The 21,309-nt window shown below is 40.7% G+C and overlaps 1 protein-coding gene and 1 long non-coding RNA gene across 2 annotated transcripts in view; both read right to left on the bottom strand.

The window, feature by feature from the left end:
• LOC128116096 (zinc finger protein 420-like) overlaps positions 1-21,309 on the bottom strand; it is a 72,108-nt gene that overhangs the window by 18,792 nt on the left and 32,007 nt on the right. The gene's annotated exons all lie outside the window — the stretch shown is intronic.
• Positions 679-21,307, bottom strand: LOC128115751 (uncharacterized). Its single transcript, XR_008220285.1, has 6 exons — positions 21,084-21,307; positions 18,881-19,037; positions 18,584-18,718; positions 17,226-17,410; positions 7,600-7,807; positions 679-4,484 (listed from the first exon to the last, which is right to left on the bottom strand). It is a non-coding gene; the product is annotated as an uncharacterized LOC128115751 (long non-coding RNA).

The raw sequence follows: 21,309 nt of genomic DNA, 5'->3' as shown, positions 1-21,309 counted from the left end.
AACATAAATCCACATACACTGAACCTCATAGAAGAGAAAGTGGGAAACAGCCTTTAATGTATTGGCACAGGACACAACATTCCAAAGAGAACACAAATACCATGGGCACTAAGATTAATAATTAATAAATGTGACTTCATGAAATTGAAAAGTTTCTGTAAAGCAGAGAACATCATCAATAGGACAGAATGACAACTTACAGAAAGGGAAAAGATCTTCACCAACCCCACAACTGACAGAGGATTTTTTCCAAAATATATAAAGAATTCAAGAAACTTAATATCTACAAATGAAATAATCCAAAAATGGAGTACAAATCTCAGAGAATTCTCAACAGAAGAATTTCAAATGGCTAAGAAACATTTAAAGAAATGTTCAAAATCATTAGCCATCAGGGAAATGCAAATCAAAGTGACTGAGATTTAATCTTACACACGTTAAAATGGCTAAGATAAAAACAAACTCAAGCAACAGCTCATGGTGGAGAGTATGCAGAGAAAGGGGAACACTCTTCTATTGATGGTAGTAGTGCAAACTTGTACAGAAACATTGGAAGTCAGTGTGGTGGTTTCTCATAAAACTTGGAATCAATCTTCCACAAGACATAGATATATATGTCTTGTTCATGGATATATACCCAAAAGATGCACAATCATACCAAAAGGACACTTACTCAACTATATTTATAGCAGCTTTATTTGTAATAGCCAGAACTTGGAAACAATATAAATGCCCCTCAACCAATGAATGGATAAAGAAGTTGTGGTACATTTACACAGAAGAGTTAAAAATAAGGACATCAGGAAATTGGAAGGCAAAAGAATGGAAATAGAAAGTCATGCTCAGTGAGGTAATCCAAACCAAGAGAGACAAACAAGGTCTGTACTTACTCCTAAGTGGATATAAGCCATAAAATAAAAGATAACTATGCCACAATCCACAGACCTAGAGAGTCTAGGTTGTAGCTGAAGTTTTCCTGTGTCCCACCTGGCTCTGCAGCTGCTCAGACCCAAGTAAACACACAGAGGCTTATATCAATTAGGAATTGCATGTCCATGGCCTATGGCTCAATTTTCTTGCTAGCTAGCTCTTATAACTGAACTCAGTCCATTTCTATTAATCTATATATTGCCACATGTTCTGTGGCTTTACCTGTGTGCCATTACATGCTGCTCCCTGGATGGCGGAATTGCATCTCCTCTGCCTCTGCCTTTCTTCTTTCATTATCTCCCTTGTATTTTCCTGCCTGGCTCCATCCTGCCCTGCCATAGGCCAATGCAGCTTTATTTATCAACCAATCAGCGCAACACACATTCACAGTGTACAGAAAGTCATCCCACTGCACTTCCCTTTCTATCTAATCAAAAAGGAAGGATTTAACTTTAACATAGTAAAATTATATATAATAGAACAGTTATTGCTGGGCAGTGGTGGCGCATGCCTTTAATCCCAGCACTCAGGAGGCAGAGTCAGGTGGATCTCTGTGATTTCGAGGCCAGCCTGGTCTACAGAATGACATCCAGGACAGGCACCAAAACTACACAGAGAAACCTTGTCTTGAGAAAACCAAAATAAATAAATAAATAAATAAATAAATAAATAAAACAGTTATCAAGCAAGAATTACAGTTACAATATATAGTCTATTTGTATTTTGCAAAACTAAAGAAAATATTCTATCATCTATTCTATATTTGTGAGTCTAAAGTTTCATATTTAATTTATCTTTTATCATAACTAAGGAAAACTATAATTATAACTATCTAGTCTTCAACTGTGTCAAAGACTTCAGAAGGATATATTCCTTAAGTAAGCATATATCTATGTATACCTAGAAAACTTAACTAACATGACAATGAGTTTGATTATCATAGATGATTAATTATTAATCTATATTTCTTAATGATACATTACAATTTTAAATGAGCTGCACAAACATAATACCTTAAACAAGAGTAGAAATATTCATAGTCTAGCAAAATTAACTTTAAATTTATATCAATAAACTAAAATCCATAGCAATGTAAAACATTTTTAAACAAGTTGTTGCTCTTTAAAAGTAGATTCAATAATCTATTCTTTCATCCTATCATATCTATATCCTATCCCCCTTTTTTCTTTTAGAAAGATATTGACTATGACTATAACCAATTTGTAAACAATCTCTAAACAAAGACAAATATTCATAATCCAGTTTTTGGGAATGTGGGCATAGTTTTCTAGGCTACTTCCTGCTGACTGTGGGTGCTGGTAGTCTAATGGGGATCCTGAAAAAATTCAAGATTTGTAGCTGAAGATTTCCTTGTCCTGCCTGGCCCACAGTCAGGACAAATCTCTCTCACCCGCCAGTCCCGCAGCCAAGTAAACACACAGAGACTTATATTACTTATAAACTGTATGGCCATGGCAGGCTTCTTGCTATCTAGTTCTTATATCTTAAATTAACCCATTTCTATTAATCTATACTTTGCCACGTGGCTCATGGCTTACTGGTTTCTTTACATGCTGCTTGTCATGGCAGCGGTGGCAGTGTCTCCTGACTCAGCCTTCTGCTGTGGATATCGTTCTGTATAAATAAAATACTGATTGGCCAGTGGCCAGGCAGGAAGTATAGGCGGGACAAGGAGAGAGGAGAATTCTGGGAAGTAGAAGGCTGAGTGGGAGAGACACTGCCAGCTGCCACCATGACAAGATGTGAAGATGCTGGTAAGCCACGAGCCATGTGGCAAGTTATAGATTTATGGAAATGGATTAATTTAAGATATAAGAACAGTTAGCAAGAAGCCTGCCACGGCCATACAGTTTGTAAATAATATAAGCATCTGTGTGTTTACTTTATAAGTGGGCTGTCGGACTGCCGTGGCTTGGTAGGACCTGGAGAGAAGCTCTCCAGCTACAAATGGCGCCCAACGTGTTGGCAAGAGTTTCCACCTAAAACCTGAGAAAAAAGATTCTAAAACGGAGCTAAAAACAGTTCCTAGTTGTCTCTCTCAAGTTAGTGGCAGCCTGTGTGTTTGACCTACTATCTACTATGGTGGGTTCCTGGCATGCGTGCTTGACCTGCAGTATGGCGGGAATGAGGCCTCTGCAAATGGCACATTAAGCTGGGCCTCTGCAAGTGGCACATTAAGCTGTGTGGTGGATTTAGCCTTTGCTAGTACAAAACAAAAAAAGAGGTTTCTGGGCTACATGCTGCTTTGATAAAAGCACAGACCCACGATGGCTCCCAGAGCTGGCGGAAAACGTACCACCGCCATGTTGGGAAGCTGAAGTGGGAAGCTGAAGTGGGCAGAGCCAGCAGCCACAGCACCGTTTCAGTCTTAGAATGCTTCAGTTTAAAGCAATAGGTTCAAGGTAATATAAAAAATAAGCCACGTAAAGATGGCTACCACACAGAGAATCTGGATTATGTTCTCTTTGATATTTGTAACTGAAGAAAAACATTTGATTGCAAAAGCTGTTGAGTTATGCCAAAATATTTTAAGGTACCTTGACTTCAAAATTTGGATGTAAGGATACGTTGCTTTGGAAAGGAGGCTCTGCTTCTGTTTCCACAGAAAGCCAGAGGCTATGGATTTATTCCAGATTAAGATAGATCAGGTTTGACCAGCCAAGACCCCCTGAAAGGTCTCCGATGATACCATGGCCCAGATGATCCAACATCCAAAACGGTTTGAAGACAACTGGCTCAGACGATACAACCTCATGGACTACTCCATAATCCTAAAATTTTCTTTGTGTCCCCATAAGATACAGCGCCCCCCTCCAGCAGGAACTAGTAAGAGAAGCTACGCTCAAATTCCCAAATAATATATAATTTTACTATGTTAAGGTTAAAACCTTCCTTTTTGAAAAAAAAGAAAAGAGAAAGTGCGGTGGATATCGTTCTGTATAAATAAAACATTGATTGATCAGTGGCCAGGCAGGAAGTATAGGGAGGACAAGGAGAGAGGAGAATTCTGGGAAGTGGAAGGCTGAGTGGGAGAGACACTGCCAGCTGCCACCATGACAAGCAGCATGTGAAGATGCTGGTAAGCCACGAGCCATGTGGCAAGGTATAGATTTATGGAAATGGATTAATTTAAGATATAAGAACAGTTAGCAAGAAGCCTGCCACCCCATACAGATTGTAAATAATATAAGCGTCTGTGTGTTTATTTTATAAGTGGGCTGTTGGACTGCCAGGGCTTGGTAGGACCTGGAGAGAAGCTCTCCAGCTACAGCCTTCCACTTCCCAGAATCCTCCTCTCTTTGTCCCACCTATACTTCCTGCCTGGCTACTGGCCAATCAACACTTTATTTATTAACCAATCAGAGCAACACATTCACAGCATACAGAACATCCCACAGCAGAGATTATGTTCAAATCCTGGGAAGACCGGTTGTAACCTTAGTTGATAGGTACCATCTGTTATGGTTCAGGAGGTCTGGCTTGATCAAATCTGATCCATCTTAATCTGGAACAAATCGATAGCCTCTTGCTTCCTGTGGAAACAAAATTAGAGCCTTCATTCCAAAGCAACGTATCTTTAGATCCAAATTTTGAAGTCAAGCCACCATATATATATGTTTTACTTGGCATCCTTTACAATTCAATGTCTCTCTCCAGTTAAAAATCCCAAAGACATTATAATCCAGACTCTCTGTGTGACTTCCACCTTTACATGGATTAACTTTTATATTATTCTTATTGTCTCTTTAAAGACTTTGTGTTTTAAAACTATTTTTTATAACTGCATATACTCCTTTTCCTGTCTCTTCCAAGCCTACATACATTTTTACACACAATGTAAACTATTCAGAGTTTTATTTCATCTGAATCTGTTCTTACTTTGTTTCTGTAATCATTTTCTGATCATTTCTTTAAACTGCAGCATGGCTAGAACAGAAGCAGCAGCCTTGGCTGCTAATTCCACCCACCTCAGCTTCCCAACATGGCGGAGGTAATTCATGGCCAATTCTGGGAGCCATGCTCTCAGCTGACTCTGGGAGGTAGTGGGTCTATGCCTCTATCAAGGAGCATGTAACCCAGAAACTTTTCCTTTTTTCTTTTTTTTCTTTTTGGTCTATATTAGCAAAAAGCTATATCCATCACACACCATGCTGTGCCACTTGGAGAAGCCATTTTGTACCATGGCAGGAATCCACCATGCTGCTTAGCTCATGTTGGTTGGTGGGCAGCTCCATCTTGCAGGCAGCTGTCAGGAGATGAGTCTGCTCTGCTGCTGGCATGAGATTGTAAGACTAGGAAGCCTAGTACGGTTCCATTTCTGTGCGTTCAGAATCTTTAAGCTTTCTTAGTTCTCTGTGGATCAATGCCCAACAGTGAGTGCCAAATGTAGCTGGAAATTTTCCTATGTCCTGCCCAGTTGTCCAGCCACTCAGACCCAAGTAAACACACAGAGGCTTATATCAATTAGGAATTGCATGTCCATGGTCTATGACTCAATTTTCTTGCTAGCTAGCTCTTATAACTAAACTCAGCCCATTTCTTTTAATCCATATATTGCCACATGTTCTGTGGCTTTACCTGTGTGCCATTACATGCTGCTCCCTGGATGGCGGAATTGCATCTCCCCTGCCTCTGCCTTTCTTCTTTCATTATCTCCCTTGTATTTTCCTGCCTGGCTCCATCCTGCCCTGCCATCGGCCAATGCAGCTTTATTTATCAACCAATCAGTGCAACACATATTCACAGTGTACAGAAAGACATCCCACAGCTCTAGGTAACTAGGAGGGTTCATGAGGGGTCACTTGATTATGCTAGAAAGGGGAAATAGAAGAGATTTTATGAGTATCCTGAGGGCAGGTGGGAATGAGAACACGAGCAATGAAATTGGGGGTGATATATTGTGTACCTTAATAAAGCTTGCCTGAGGATCAGAGGATAGAGCCTGCCACCAGATTAGACATAGAGGCCAGACAGTGCTGGCACACACCCTTAATCCTATCACTTGGGAGGCAGAGATCTGTCTGGATCTCTGAGAGTTCAAGGCCACATTGGAAACAGAGCCAGGCAGTGGTGGCACACATCTTTAATCCCAGTATTGGAAAGCACACACACCTTTAATCCCAGGAAGTGACAGCAGGTCTGAAAAAGGTATGTAAGGTGTGAGGAAACAGGAACTAAAGCAGTTCAGCTGAGACCCTTTTGCGTGAAGCCTCAGAGGATTTCAGTCAGAGAACTCTTAGAGTTGGTGAGGTAATAGGTGGCTGTAGCTTGTTCTGCTTCTCTGATCTTTCATCTTTTAATCCCACTATCTGGTACTGGGTTTTTTGTTATAAGACCATTTAAGATTTGAACAACAGTGGTGGGATGGAAAGGGAGAGTACTGAAAGAGACTATTGCAAAGGGAGTGCATTTCAGCCTAGGTAACATGCCATAGTGGACCTGTTAGAGGAATACTTGACTTCTGAATGGACATTTTAAAAACCAGAAGGGGTTGAACAGATAATCTATTGACTCGAAGAGACCAAAGATGCCAGTCCAGATTATTATATCCAACAAAACTTTACATTACAATAGAAGGAGAAAAAGATACCTCTCAACATCAATGATCTTAATTCTGCAATAAAAATACACAGAATGACAGAATGGACACAAAAACTGGATCCATTCTTGTTGCATCCAAGAAACACACCTTAACCTCAGAATAGACATCATCTCAGGAAAAAGATTTGAAAGGGATATTAAGAAGTAAACTGGTGTAAACATGTTAATATCACACAAAACAGACTTTAAACCAAAATCAATAAGAAGAGATATATAAAGATAATACACACTCATCAAAGGAAAAATTCTACCAAGAGGACACTTAACGTCTTAACTGCTATACACCAAACACTTGTACCCAAGCTAATAAAAGAAAAACTACTATGGTTTAAATCACATATTGATCCTCACATACTGAAGGTGTGAGACTTCAATACCCCATTCTCACAAATAGACAGCTCATCCTGACAAGAGCTAGAAAGAAATATTAGTGCTAACTCATATCATAAACCAAATGGAACTAACAGATATTTACAGAATATTTTACCCAAACACACACAAAAATGACCATATGTGCATATATAAAACAAGTCTAGACAAATAACAAGAAAACTGAAATAATCCCCTACATCCTATCTGAGTGCTATGGATTAAAGCTGGATATCAAAAACAGAAACAAAAGAAAGCTTATAAACTCATGGAAACTGAACAACTAACTACTTAATGATAAATGAATCAAGCAAGAAATAAAGAAAGAAATTGAAGGCTTTCTAGAATTGAGTGAAAATGAATACACAACATATCTAAACATATAGCATACAATGAAGGCGATTTAATGAGGCAAATTCATAGCACTAAATGCCTACATAAAAAATTGGAGAGATCTCATAGTAGTAACTTAACAACACACTTGAAAAAAAAACCAAAATAAAGAGGAGAAATAACACCTAAAAGAGTAGACAACAAGAAATAATCAAACTCAGGGATGAGATTAGTAGAATAGAAACAAACAGTCAATGAAACTTTAAGTTGATTGAGAAAATCAATAAGATTGACAAAACCTTATATACATTAATTAAAAGGTGGAGAGAGACAATTCCTACTGACTAGTGTTCTTTGTACTGGAAGGTCCTCTGTGCACTACAAAAGGAGAAAGGCAAACAGCATCCCAGCTACAAACTCTTCCATCTACAGTGGTGTCCTTTCTTCAAGATAACAAAGCTTCTGGGAGGAACCAACCAATATCTGATTTAAGTCCTACTCCATGAAATGAGTGCTGTTTAGGTGATCATGATCCTGAGAACATATCATGGACCTAGGAGAAAACCAAATATTATTATTGTACTGAAGAAATATAGCAATAAATGACTCCTAATGACATTCTGCTATATTCTAGATCAGTGCTTTGCTTGGCCATCTTTTGAGAAACTTCTAACCACAGCAGATTAGAAAAATACAGTAAACCACAGCCAAACATATGCAAAGAGAGAGAGAGCTTGGAACACTCATGCTTAAAAGGGCTATCTTCATAAAATCCTGCCACCCCAGGGCTCATGGAACCCTACTGAAGAGAAGGCAGACACAGTGTAATATTCAGGATAATTGGGAAGAAACATCAAGGAAACAAGGCTAAGTATAGCAAGACTGGCATATATATGAATTCAAGATACTATGGTAGCATGCACAGGTCTTGCATGGGTTTGCACCTGATAGGGTCCTAGAGCTGAAAGTAGAAGATAGAGACAAATGTACCCATCCCTAATCCAGAGGCTAATTGTAATAAATAACTACATGCAAATGAAAAACTAGTTTCCCCTAAGGGAGTCTCACTAGGGAAACAAACGACTCTTAATGATAGGTTACATGCCCAGCAGTAGATGGTCAACAAAAAAGGCAAAATCAATCAGCATAATTTTTAGAGGTTCCTTGCTTCATAATGTTGGGTCTGGGCTTTTTTTTCTACCCAGAGATCCGATTCATATTTAATATAGGTTTTGGCTTTGTATTTTTATGGGATCCCTGAGTATGAAAATGATTAGGTGTTTGTGTCTATATATGTTTCTTATACCTCATCCCAGGCTATTTTCCTTATATGTTTGTTTATCATATATCAATTTGTTTATATTTGATTTATTTTATTTCATTATTATCTTAGATGCGTCTTTGTTTTCTGAGGAGAAACAGGAAGGGATTGGATCTGGATGGGAGGGAAGGTAGGGAGGAACTGGCAGGAGTAACTGGAAGTGAAACTATACTCTTGCTGTGGGATAATGTTCTTGCACACTGTAAAGATTTGTCATTCCTATTGGTTTAAGAAAATACTGATTTGCCAGCAGCCAGGCAGGAAGCATAGGCAGGGTAACCAGACTAGGAGAAGACTGGGAGGAGGAAAGGCAGAGACAGAGTCACCAGCCAGACACAGAGGAAGTAAGATGAGAATGTTGGACTGAGAAAAGGTACCAAGCCACATGGCTAAACATAGACAAGAATTATGGGTTAATTAAAGCATAAGAGCTAGTTAGTTATATGCCTGAATAATAGGTCAAACAGTTTATAATTAATATAACCCTCTGTGTGTTTGTTTGGGACTGAATGGCTGCAGGACAAGGCGGGACAGAAAATTCCATCTACATAATCTGAATATATTGTATGAAGAAATATCTATTTTCAGAAAAGAAAATATTAAAAAAACAGGAAAAAAAACAATTATAAACTTTCTATGTAATGGAAGACTCATTAATATAGAGGATATTTACTGGAAGGTAAACAATCTGCTTTAAAGTGAGGGGAAACATTCCACTGTGTAGGGAAGCTCTTTAAGCTGAGGAAGGAAACAACTCACAGTAGCTTCAGGAATAACTGGAAACTGAACAGATTCGGTAGGCTCCTTCCTCCTCAAGCATATACAACTTTAAGAACTGCTGAGAAACACTGTCAAACAAACTGAGTTGCATAAAAAAGGCTTAGACTGTGCACCCTGGAAGAAACAGACTGCTGAATTATAAAGAAGATATAATGACCAACCAAGCTGCCTGGAAGAGGGTCAAATCAACTGGCTAACCTGGAAAGGACATTTTCCATTGATGAAATTGCCTTCAGGCTGTGTAATATACTAAACCATTCCAGCTACCATCAACAGTCTAGTCTATAGTGTCTATTGGTGATACATATGATTTTGAGTCATTTCTGTTCATATAAGTGACACCAATAAAACCACTTTTCTTCCATGTTGGGCTCTGGGGTTTTCTGTACTTTTGTTTGTCACTGGTTACTACTCCTGACACCAGCAGGGTGGAGCCAGCAGTCAGGGCTGTGACTTTACTCCTTAAAAAAATAAAGTAATAAAAAAAATAAGGCATATATAAATGGAAAATACACAGATAACCTGGATACTATATATTATTGTGTTGTCTTTGGGATTTTTTTTTTTTTTTTTTTACAGAGGGATGTTTGATTATGGGGCGGCTAAGTTAAACAAACATATATTTTAAAAGTACCTTGACTTCAAAATTTGGGTCTAAGAATATGTTGCTTTGGAAAAGAGGTTCTGCTTTTGTTTCCATAGAAGATTAGAAGCTATGGATTCCTTCTAGTTCCATCAAGGAAGAGCCCCTGAGAGGTCTCCAATGGGATCTATGGCCCAGATTATCCAACATCCAGAACAGCTTCAAGGCAACTGGCTAAGATGATGCAGCCTCACAGACTACTATAGTAAAGATTTAACCATAATTCTGATTTTCTGAGGACCCCCATAAGATTGCCAGCACCCCCAATCAGCAGGAAGTAGTATTAAAAGCTACACCCAAATTCCCCAAATATTTTTTATAAATGTTAGTTTTTATTTAAAGGGGGTTGATTACAAATACCAGCTCTTTCTAAAGAAAAAGAGGGATACGATATAGAAATAATAAAAAAAGATAGATTATTGAGTCTACTTTGATCCAAAAAATAAGTGTTAAACTCAAAATACTTTACATTGATATGGATTTTCGTTTATTGATACAAATTTAAAGTCAATTTTGTTATACTATATGTATATTTCTACTCTTAAGGTATTATGTTTATGCAACTCATTTAAAATTGTAATGTATAATTAAGAAATACAGATTAATAATTAGTCATCTATGATAATCAAACTTATAGTCATGTTAGTTAAATTTCCTAGATATACAGAAGATATTTTAATTGGATAGATAGTCTTCAAACACTTCAAAAACCTACAGAATATGGAATTTTAAATGTTTTAAGAACTTAGACTTTTCTGGACAGTGAGACACATCTGCTCCTGGAAGCACCAATTGCTTTAAAGAGGATGATGGGCATCAAAGAAACTCCTTATGGATTTTGCTTACAATATAGAAAATGTTAGCCATTTGGGCAAGAAACTGGTCTTGCCTGAACTGCTTGACAGTATGTTATATAAACTAGACATGCAGGACCCATAGAAAAGTGACCACTGAACTTTGCCAAAACAAGGTGGGATGATCCTTCAGGTTCCTGCTTTGCAAAGGAAACTGCCAGACATCCTGCAGGACACAGAGAAAAACAACTGATGAACTTTGCCAAAATAGGTAAAAACAGTCCTTCAAATTTCCTGCTTCACCAAAAAGTGAAGAGATGACTATGCGAGAGACTATAGACCTGTAGGAAAAGAAAGACACCCAAAGTTACAGAGGAACTTCGGGTGACTGTCCAGGCAGCCAAATGTCTCTGTCATTTCTAGGATTTTGGAAGTTACTTAGGTAATATTATATCCTTCTGAGGTCTTTGATGGAGTTGAAGACTAGATAGTTATAGTTTTCCTTAGTTATGATAAAAGATAAATTAGATATAAAAACTCTAGACTCACAAAAATAGAACAGATGATAGAGTATTTTCTTTAATTTTGCCAAATACAAATAGACTAGATATTGTCACTTCAATTCTTATTTGATAACTGTTTCATTATATGTAATTTTACTATGTTAAAATGAAAATCTTCCTTTTTGATTAGACAGAAAAAGGGGAAGGGTTGTGGGGTGGTCTTTCTGTATGCTGTGAATATGTGCTGCTACCATTGGTTAATGAAGAAGCTGCTCTGGCCTATGGCAAGACAGGGTATAGTCAGGCAGGAAATCCAAGCACAGATTCAGTCAGACAGAAGGAAGGCAGAGTCAGGGGAGACACTGAGGGCTGCTGGGGGAGCAAGATGTACTGGAAAACAGGTAAAGCCATGAGACCCGAGGAGATACATAGGTTAATAGAAATGGGTTAATTTAAGATAAAAGAGCTAGTTAGCAGTAAGCCTGAGCCATAGACCAAATAGTTTGTAATTAATATTAAGCCTCTGAATGTTTATTTTGGACTGAGCAGCTGTGCGACATAGGAAAAATTCTGTCTACATTCATGAGTCAGCAGATATTTTGTACGTCTCCCCAGGGGTCGAGTTACACAATACACACACTATTCCTCCATCTGCACAAACTCAGAGCACTTTAAATTCATCCTCCCTGTAGCCCCCCCTCTACTTTCATATGTTCTAATATCCAAAGTTTGTGTTAAGACCTTGATCTATAGCACCTCTCCTATGTCCATTCTAGCTTCCAGATCTTTAAAGAAACTGCTAATTAAAAACATGAATCAAGAATTGCAACCTAAATGAAAAAGTCAGAATCTAGGCTGTACATATTAAAGAGGACATGGGGAATTGACTTTTGTTGCATGGGCTATCTCACCCAGTATAATATTTCCCAGTTCCTGCATGATCAGACTTCTCTTCAGATTGTCCACTCTTGTTCTATGCCTTGAATATCCTTCCAATTTTTCTTCAGCAGTTTATCTCTGCCTAAGTTGTTTGAGACTAAAGTCACTTCTGCCTTACAGACATGAAGGGTCATAATATAAACAGGTTTTCATTAATACACTTATAGATAAAACTTAAGGATTTTGAGATAAAGTGTGAAGACTTCATGACTGAAGCTCTCTGTCATCCAGTGCACAGACAATAACCTCTACTATAATCTAAGACTTCATACAGTCATGCTTGCACTCTATTCTTTTGTAAAATACTTATAAATTCCCTGCTGAGTTGCTGGCACCATATAATGATCACATATTAAGATTTTCAGAAATAAACTTTTAGATGTTATGAGACAAAAAGTCCTACACATTTGATAATCTTTACTCTTAGTTTTTGGATGTCTTTTGTAGTTATGTCGTTTCTTAAGGAAAAAATTCAGTTGAACCTTAATTTTGATACAGTTCATTAATCTGGCTTACAGTTAGTGAATTAAGAGTTTCGGTAGATGGTAAGGCAGAGTAGCTCAGGCCAATTAGTAAGGAGCAAGGAAGGAAAGATGGAGGACGAAGGAACAGAGGAAAAAGATGAGATCAAAAGCATAGGAGCTTAGGACTATGAGAGGACAGGAAAAGTAGGTACACAGAGGAGCTGAATGTGAGGACAAAGTTGAAGCTGCATAGATAGAATTTTGTCTTAGAGAAATAAAGTAAATGGATGAATGAGCATGGTGTACATAGATTCTTTTTGCTCAGATAACCCCACACTGGACATAGTGTTCTTCCCCAGGACCCTGGAGGGATTTTCTCAAGGCAGGTCCTGGGAAAAGACTGAAATAAGTTGCCCAGGCAGACCTTAAATTCTCAATCTTCCAATGTTAAACCTGATATATGAGGAGAAATATCAACTCCATTACTGTCCAATTAATGCAAGCTTTATTTTAGAGGAACATGGGGACTGGCCTCCTCAACCAAACAATATTAACCTAAGTTGGGATTTGAGAGAGCAGACCCTTTCCGGCTTTTGGGGGTCCCTTTTATTGGGAAAGATTATGGTAATGGAAAACAGTTGTAAGTATGTTTACAGGGACAAGATAATTGGCTGCTAGAAAACATACAACAAAATATAGGATTAAAATTATTATAATCATGTGGAAGGAAGTCATACAATATGGGGTATAGATCAAGGTATCTTGAAAACATTTTGCAAGGCAAAGAGCAGTCATACATCATGAGGTCACAAGTTCAGTGTGGTTTTACTGGGTACATTAGGTTTGGGAAACAGAAATATATTCTTGTAAAATATGGAGACTTACCAACAGTGTGGCTCCTGTTCTGGTTTCCCTCCTCCCTTGGCCTTCTAGTAGCTAGGATTAAGGGCCTGTGCTACCATACCCAGCTGTGCCTAAATATGTTTTTACCAAAAATATCTTTATAGCCAGGACTGTTAGATTAGCCTTGTAATCCGAGCTACTGGGGAGACTAACACAGAAGTTCAAGGCCTGCCTAGGCTACAGAGTGAGTTCAAGACCAGCCTGGACAACTTAGTTAGACTCTGTCTCAAAATGAAAAATAAGAAGCGGGTTGGGGGTTGAGCTTAATGATAGAGTGCTTGGTTGCTATCTGCAATCCCTGAGATTTAATCTCCATATCATAAAAATTGTGTGTGTGTGTGTATATATATATATATATATGTGTGTGTGTGTGTGTGTGTGTGTGTGTGTGTGTATACACATGTATATGTAATGTATATATAAAATATTATATATATGAAAACAATGAAGAGGAAATGAAATGAAAATGGTCAACTCTGAGCTTATGACATAATTATTTTCCACATATGCCTTAAAAAGTATATCAGGGTATATGTCTTTAGATGTCTTCATTTTGGTCAGAGCTACAAAGGGAGACTCTCTCAAAACAAAAGACAAAACCAAAAATAGAAACTAAGAGAAATCAGACCAAGGCTATGGGTGTTTCTGTAAACATGGAAGGATGCAAATGGCTCTTGTTATGTCAGCTGTAACTATGGTAGGCATGGATGTGGGGGGATCTACATATGGTAGGGTCATGGCTAGGGCTCTATACCATGAGGCCAACTTCAAGCACAAAACAGCAGCAAAATCAATTAGAACTAGAACTTAGGAAGAAGATTCTAGGACCAAGAGAGTAAGACACTAGAGGCTCACAGCTAGACCCAGCCAGGATGAGGCCTCCTAGGAGGAAAGAGCAGAGCCTGCCCTAGGCTACTGGGGCTGGTGGCATGTGACTGATGCCTGAGGCAACTGCTCTAAAGCAACACCTACCAGGCACTAGTTTTTAAAAAGTCCTTGGTGTGGCTCACAGGTATCATTAGATATCATATAACATTCTATGCCCAAGCCTAGGAAGAAGTCAGGAGTCCAGTTGCAGAATTGGCAGGAGTTGGGCTGAACTGTTGCCCATGTCCCTTCCATTCCCTACTATGGTGAACCTGACTCCCAAGTCACCACTGCCTGCTTGCCCTTTACCTCTTCTCTAGAAACAGGGAAAAGTCTCAGAACCTTGGCATTCACTTGAAGACACCTCACACTACTCTACAGGAATCTCCCAAATAACCTACATTACTACACCACCTTGTGCAGAAACCCAATAAATACACTTTTTAAACAATTGGTTGAATGAATGCACAGAACAAAAAGAAGGGATGAATGGATGCAATAAATTACTGAAGGAAATAAAATGGAAGGAGAAGACTGAGTAACTGAATGGGCCAAACAATAGGAATGAGTCAAGACCTGTAACTAGAGACTCCCTGTTATAGTATATTATTTTAAGGTGGATTACTTGTGTTTAAGCTCTGGAACATTTGCCTAACCACACAAAGAAGTGTTCCATTGGTTTGATTAAATAAAATTAGCCTGCAGTCATGAGGCTGAGTCAGCAACTAGCTGACAGGAAGCAGTAGGGAAGAGTCAGGTGGAGAAGGGCTTTTAAGTGGGGGCTGGTAGAAGGAGTCCTGGCTTTTGGGGAGATGCAGTCAAGGAGAGGAGGTGGGCTCCTTGCTATTCAGTCTCTCAGATCTGTAGAATTCCACCTCCACCTTTGAATATTGAATTCTTTAGGGGGACAGAGATTTAGATAAGTTCCTTTCAAAGTCCTAAAGAGTCAGTGCCTGAGGGAACAGAATCCCCTCAGGCTGCAGCCCTTGAGGTGACCCATTTTGGTAGCAGAGTTGCAGTTGCTGATTGGGACAGACATTGCTTAAACAGCAGCAACAGTTATAAAGAAAGATAAATCTCAGCCTATGTAGACAGCAGTCAGGACAGTGAATGGTATCAACTTCTTTGGACCCCAGGTGGGACAAGTGGGAACATAGGACTGGGAACCATTCAGCTGCTCAAACCTACCTGATGCCCCAGACCTCTCAAGCTTCATGTCTGCTTCCCATGTCAGCACAGCTGGTTAGTAAAGGCACTCAGAATGGGGTGCTACTTCTGCAAGGCAGACCCCCAAACTGGAAAGGCACATGGCATACATGAGAGTATGATCCTATTGGGCCCTGAGACCTGGGCTGGGGTCACTGGCATGACCGAGGCAATAGGGGGCCATAGGAGACAATCAACAGCCAGTGCAACACATGCATAGAGTTAATCTTCTCCCTGTGCTTCCTATCCAAGCCTACTGTGGCCCCAGTCTCTGGACCCTCACACAGCAGCTGCCCACAGCCCTGGACCCATCCTCTATAGACCAAGGAAAAGGAGAGAAGGATGATGCAAGGGAAAATGGGCTGACTCCACACATGTCTCCTCCTCTCTCAATGAATCCTTGACCTGGGAAGACTAGAAGCAGAAAACCAATCCCCAGGCTCACTACTGGCCGCCTACATGGGGCTGATGTTTTAATCAGTGTTTTATTGCTGTGAAGAGACACTATGATCACAGCAACTCTTATAAAAAAAAGCACTGAATAGGGACTTGCTTACAGTTTCAGAGGTTTAGTCTCTTTTCACACTGTAGAACACAGGTAGATATGGTGCAGGAGATATAGCTGAGAGTTTTACATCCACATCTTTGGGGAGCAGGAAGAGAGAGAGCCACTATGCCTGGCTTAGCTTCCGAAACTTTTGAGCCCACCCCCAGTGACATGCTTTCTCCAAAAGGCCACACCTCCTAATCTATCTAAGCTGTGTTACTCCCCAATGACTATGCATTCAAATATATGAGCCTATGGGAGCCATACTTACTCAAACCACCACATTCTACTCCCTACCCCAATAGGCTTGTAGTCAGATCATAATACAAAAATGCATTTAGTCCAACTTCAAAAGTCTCCATGGTCTACAACATGCAACACTGGCTCAAATATCCAAAAATCTAGTGTCTATTGAGACTTATAGCAGTCTCAAAAGTGTAAAACCCTGTAATATCAAAATTAAATAGCAGAACACATACTTCCAACATACAATGGTACAAAATACACATTCTCATTCCAAAAATGAGAAAAGGAAACATGGTGAGGGTGAGCAGAGTGAGGAAATTTGGGACAAAAGCAAGACTAAAAAACTAATTAGGAGGTGCTAGGGGGCCTCAGATACTCACAACTTTGGTCCACTAAGTGGCAATGGTCATCAGGGTGTCTGAGATGGTGAGGGCTGATGGCTGTGGCATAGCAGGCTGGCACATAGGGAAGGTGTCACTTCCGGGGTTCCCCACAGGACCCTGGCCTGCTACTGGGCCTCACAGTGTGGCTAGGGGGCCTCCAAGGGCGTTGAGGGACTGCAAAGAGAGGTCAGGAAGAACAGCACTTCTGCTGGCTGCTGCTGGGGCGGGCAGTGGAGGGAACACAGGCGCATGCAGCCTGCGGAATCTTTATCGATTTCAAGCGTTAAGGGCAGGGAAAGAACAAGTCCAATTGTGATTGGAAAACAACACCCTACACACGACGTGGTCATGGGAGAAAGCACTGGTCCATCTTACCTTAAATTCTTGGGGATCACTTCACTGAACTTCTTTTACTTCTCTTTGTCTTCTGCCAATTCAGAAGGTAGCACAAGGCTCTTCTTCACAATGATTTTGGTGATGATTTTCAGGATCTTGCTCTGCTGGAGCAATTCTCAAGTTGTCAGAGATGTCCTTGAAATCAACCATGCTACAGATAAAGTCTACAATGAAACAGAGCAGAAAATGCAGGAAAAAGTTGGATCAGACCTGGTGCGGTTACCAGATTTAAGATACACAATAGTGAAGGTCTTAAGAACCAAGGACTATTGTTATCTGGGTTAAAGACAGTCTCAGCTGTATGCTGAAGGCCTGATAACAAAGACTTTGCCTTTAATACATACATTACACCCAGGAGATATTGAGGTACTCAAGTGTCACCTTAACACAGCTGCCCATGATGAACACAAGACAGACACACAGTCTGATGTTCTTCTTCTTGTTTTTAGAAAGGTCAAGGGGAGCTTGCCAAGGAATGAAGAGCAATGCCCTGAATCCCAAGTGACTTCCTACAGAGAAGTGCTGAAAGAGAACCCAGCAAGGCAATTTAGGACAACATTGCCTCAAGTCCCCAATATCAAACAACTGACACAGGAATAATGGCATACTCCTGAAACCCTAGGAACAGACTAGAAACTATGGGCTGCTCCAGAGAAAACAGCCCCAATACCAAGTCAACCTAAATGCTCTTAGCAAGAAGTGTCCCTCCAATCAGAAGCCAGGCTGTCATGACCACCACCAGAGTGGGTGAGGGGGGGTGGTTCCCACCAGAAGGGAAAGTGAAACCACTGCCAAGCACAGGCCACTCTCAGGAGTCCCCAGTGGATCACGTCATGCGGTTCCGTGGCTTTCAGTTCTCAGCTATGAAACAGTGGGAGGGCACATTCTGTACACCCTTCTAGTTTACACAACACACACTTGGACTGCCACATGGATTTGCCAATCATTGGGGAGACTGTTGCAGCATTTGCCATATTCCTCCCCTGTGATGTCAGTAGCCTTTCCAGTCCAATTGGTCTCAGCCTTAGTCAGCTCCTCCTGATCCACGCACGTATTTCTTCTTAGTCTCTTTGGATTCCCTTTCTTACCACTGCCGCTGTCGTCATCCTCATCTGCTCCCACATCTGTACTCTTATGCTTGTACTCCAGATTCTTACCTTCCTCCTGCTTCCTCATCTTTCTCTTTCTCTGCCTCATTTTCTCTGATCTCCTTCTCTTGTTCCTTCTCTAAGTAAATCACCAAATTTAATGAGTTGAGGAGAACTCAGCACCCAGCTAAGCCAGAGGCCAGGAGCCAACACAACAAGCCACTCAAACACTGCCAAGCCCATACTCACATAGAGGGTGGTGGGAGAACTTAATGAAAGGTGAGTGTTTCTTCACAGCTTCCTTGACCCTCCTCTCCTCTCTGCATTCTCTCAGGTCTTCTTTTAGGAGAAGGCTCACTTTAGTATTCTGTCCAATGGGCTCACCTATAGAGAGATGAACCATACTATAATAAGAAGATATGGAATTAAAACTACAGCTAAAATACTCAACAAAGTTAGACTGCTTTAAAACACAATGCTCAAGACTTCTGACTTACTTAACCCAGACAAATCCCCCAATCCCCACAATGTAGGTAGCCAACTCACATGGTCAGCACAACTTGAAGGATTCACCAGTAACAGACTCCCAGGCATGCTGCTCACCATCACTGTGCCTTGTGACCACAAACATATTCTGTGCCACCAGATAGACAGAATAGAAACCATCATCCAAGTGTACAGACATGGATACGCATCCAACAGCCTGCCAAAGGGGTTTCAAACATTCAAAGAGAGCCAGCAACATGGTTCTGCACAAGCAAAATCACTTGCTTCTGGAGTATAACAATCAAGGTTCAGTCCACAGAACCTGGTGGTCAAAGTTCTCCTCAGACCTCCACATCATACTCTAAAGATCCATTGCATACACCAGTCAAACATGTTTTCAGAAATTATCATGCCAAAAGCAGTAACAAATTGAGAACAGTGTGGATAAAAGGCCACAAAAATGCTGGCCTCCATGAACATTTTTGTGCCAAACTTAACGATGGTTCCAAAGTCACCTAAGGGGCCAACCTTGATCAAGCAAATGCCTGTGTCTAGAATGTCAGCAGTACTACTGAGGTTGGGGATGTCAGTTTTCTTTCTTTCTTTCTTTCTTTCTTTCTTTCTTTCTTTCTTTCTTTCTTTCTTTCTTTCTTTTTGTTTTTGTTTGGTTGGTTTTTTGTTTTTCAAGACAGGGTTTCTCTGTGTAGCTTTGCGCCTTTCCTGGAACTCACTCTGTAGCCCAGGCTGGCCTCAAATTCACACAGATCCGCCTGGCTCTGCCACCCAAGGGCTGGAATTAAAGGCAAGTGTCACCACCGCCCGGCAGGGATGTCAATTTTCAAATCATTCCTATTTGCCCACTTGTAAGAGTCTCTCAGGCCCTCATAAAGACACTTATTCAAGGCTTGTAAATACATATAAAAAAACCACATCATTTTGTTTTTCAAAAAGTCCCCTGCCTTTCAAACTTGTGGCAAAATTTTGGGATCACCTGATAGATTATTCCTCTCAATCACCTCTACTACACTTCACACTACATGTCCCTTTTCAGCTTTTATAAAGTTTTAAGAATACAACAGAATATTCACATCTAAAACATTAGAGATCAACTCCCACAAAAATGTCCTTGTCTGCCTAGGATGTATTGATGATGAGGGGCAGGAGCTGAGCAATTCTATCTGAAAGGACAAGATCTCCACTTCTTCCTCTGGCATCTAAGAAGGAAAGCATCATGTATTACCAGAGACCATCATGGCTGAACACTTTAAAATCCAAGAATTGACCTGCTTCAATTAAGTCCTTATCCAGAGGCACAGTTAAAACTGCTTTAAACCCCAAGAGATGAGAAAAGACCTTGAATCTACAGTGAGGAAGGAAATCAAGAGAGAGAGAGAGAGAGAGAGAGAGAGAGAGAGAGAGAGAGAGAGAGAGAGAGAACACCACCACCACCACCCAGGATTGTTTCAAAGAAATAGAAAGTCCAACTTTCTGAATTGTATCTTAGAGCTCAGATAGGTGGCTGGGAATCTCAACACCTGCTGATACACATGGAAAAAATCCAGAATGAGAATTACTGGATTTAGAAACCAAGCAACTCCTGGGCATGTAAAAATTGGAAATTCCTCCACTAGAATTTCTTCATTTGGACTAAGACCAAACTTTAAAAGAAACAGCAGTCATTTCTATGTGCTGTTCCTCCTGGGCATAAGTCAATCCTGCAAATGTTCCCTTCCATCCAGCCGGGCAGGAGAACCCAATGTGTAGTAGAGCGCTGAAGGGGCAAATAAATCATGACAAAGGGCCAAGGAGACAAGAACTCCACCATGACAGCTCGTTGTGCAGACCTGCAGAGGCCAAAAGACAAGCAAAACACTGGCCCAAGCTGTCCAGAGCATGAGTGGGCAGGAGCAATGCGGGGAGGGGGCGGGAAAGTACAACCTCCCATCGCCCAGCATCTACTTGTGGGAAGTCAGAAGCTTATAAAAGGATTTGAGCATGTGGGACTGAATCTTCCTGTGCCTGCCCTTTCCAAATTTCTACTCCCCCTCCAACTAGAGCGCAGAAAAGATCTGGAAAGGGAAAGCACAATGGGTTCAAGCTTCCCTGCCAAAGCTTGGACCCCTCTCCCAAACCAAGCACATTGGGAAATGCGTCCAGGACAGCTGGCAGGACCATCTTTAAGGGACAGAGCCGCCAGTCACTGAACAGATGCTTCAGACCCAGCAACTATATCTTTAATGGGAGGGCAAGCATGGTTCCTTACCCGGGGTCTGCGGTTCCCATCTGCTGCTGTCCCCAGTTGGGCAGGCGGCCCCCAATAGCACCAGGTGCCCTGCCTTGTGAGCTGCTAATCTACCCGCCTAGAGCGGACTCTGGGGGGAGTGAGCGTCCTGCAGCTACAAGCATTATAAACTCTCCGGGCACATCATGCCCCTGGCAGAAGCCTTTGGGACAGATGCGAACATGGAAACGCTTCTGGGACAGATGCG

Source organism: Peromyscus californicus, unplaced genomic scaffold (assembly GCF_007827085.1).
Source record: "Peromyscus californicus insignis strain IS unplaced genomic scaffold, ASM782708v3 Scaffold_1__1_contigs__length_55948999, whole genome shotgun sequence".
Taxonomy (NCBI): Eukaryota; Metazoa; Chordata; class Mammalia; order Rodentia; family Cricetidae; genus Peromyscus; species Peromyscus californicus.
Note: the sequence above shows the minus strand (reverse complement) of the source record. Positions and strands in the feature narration are given on the sequence as shown.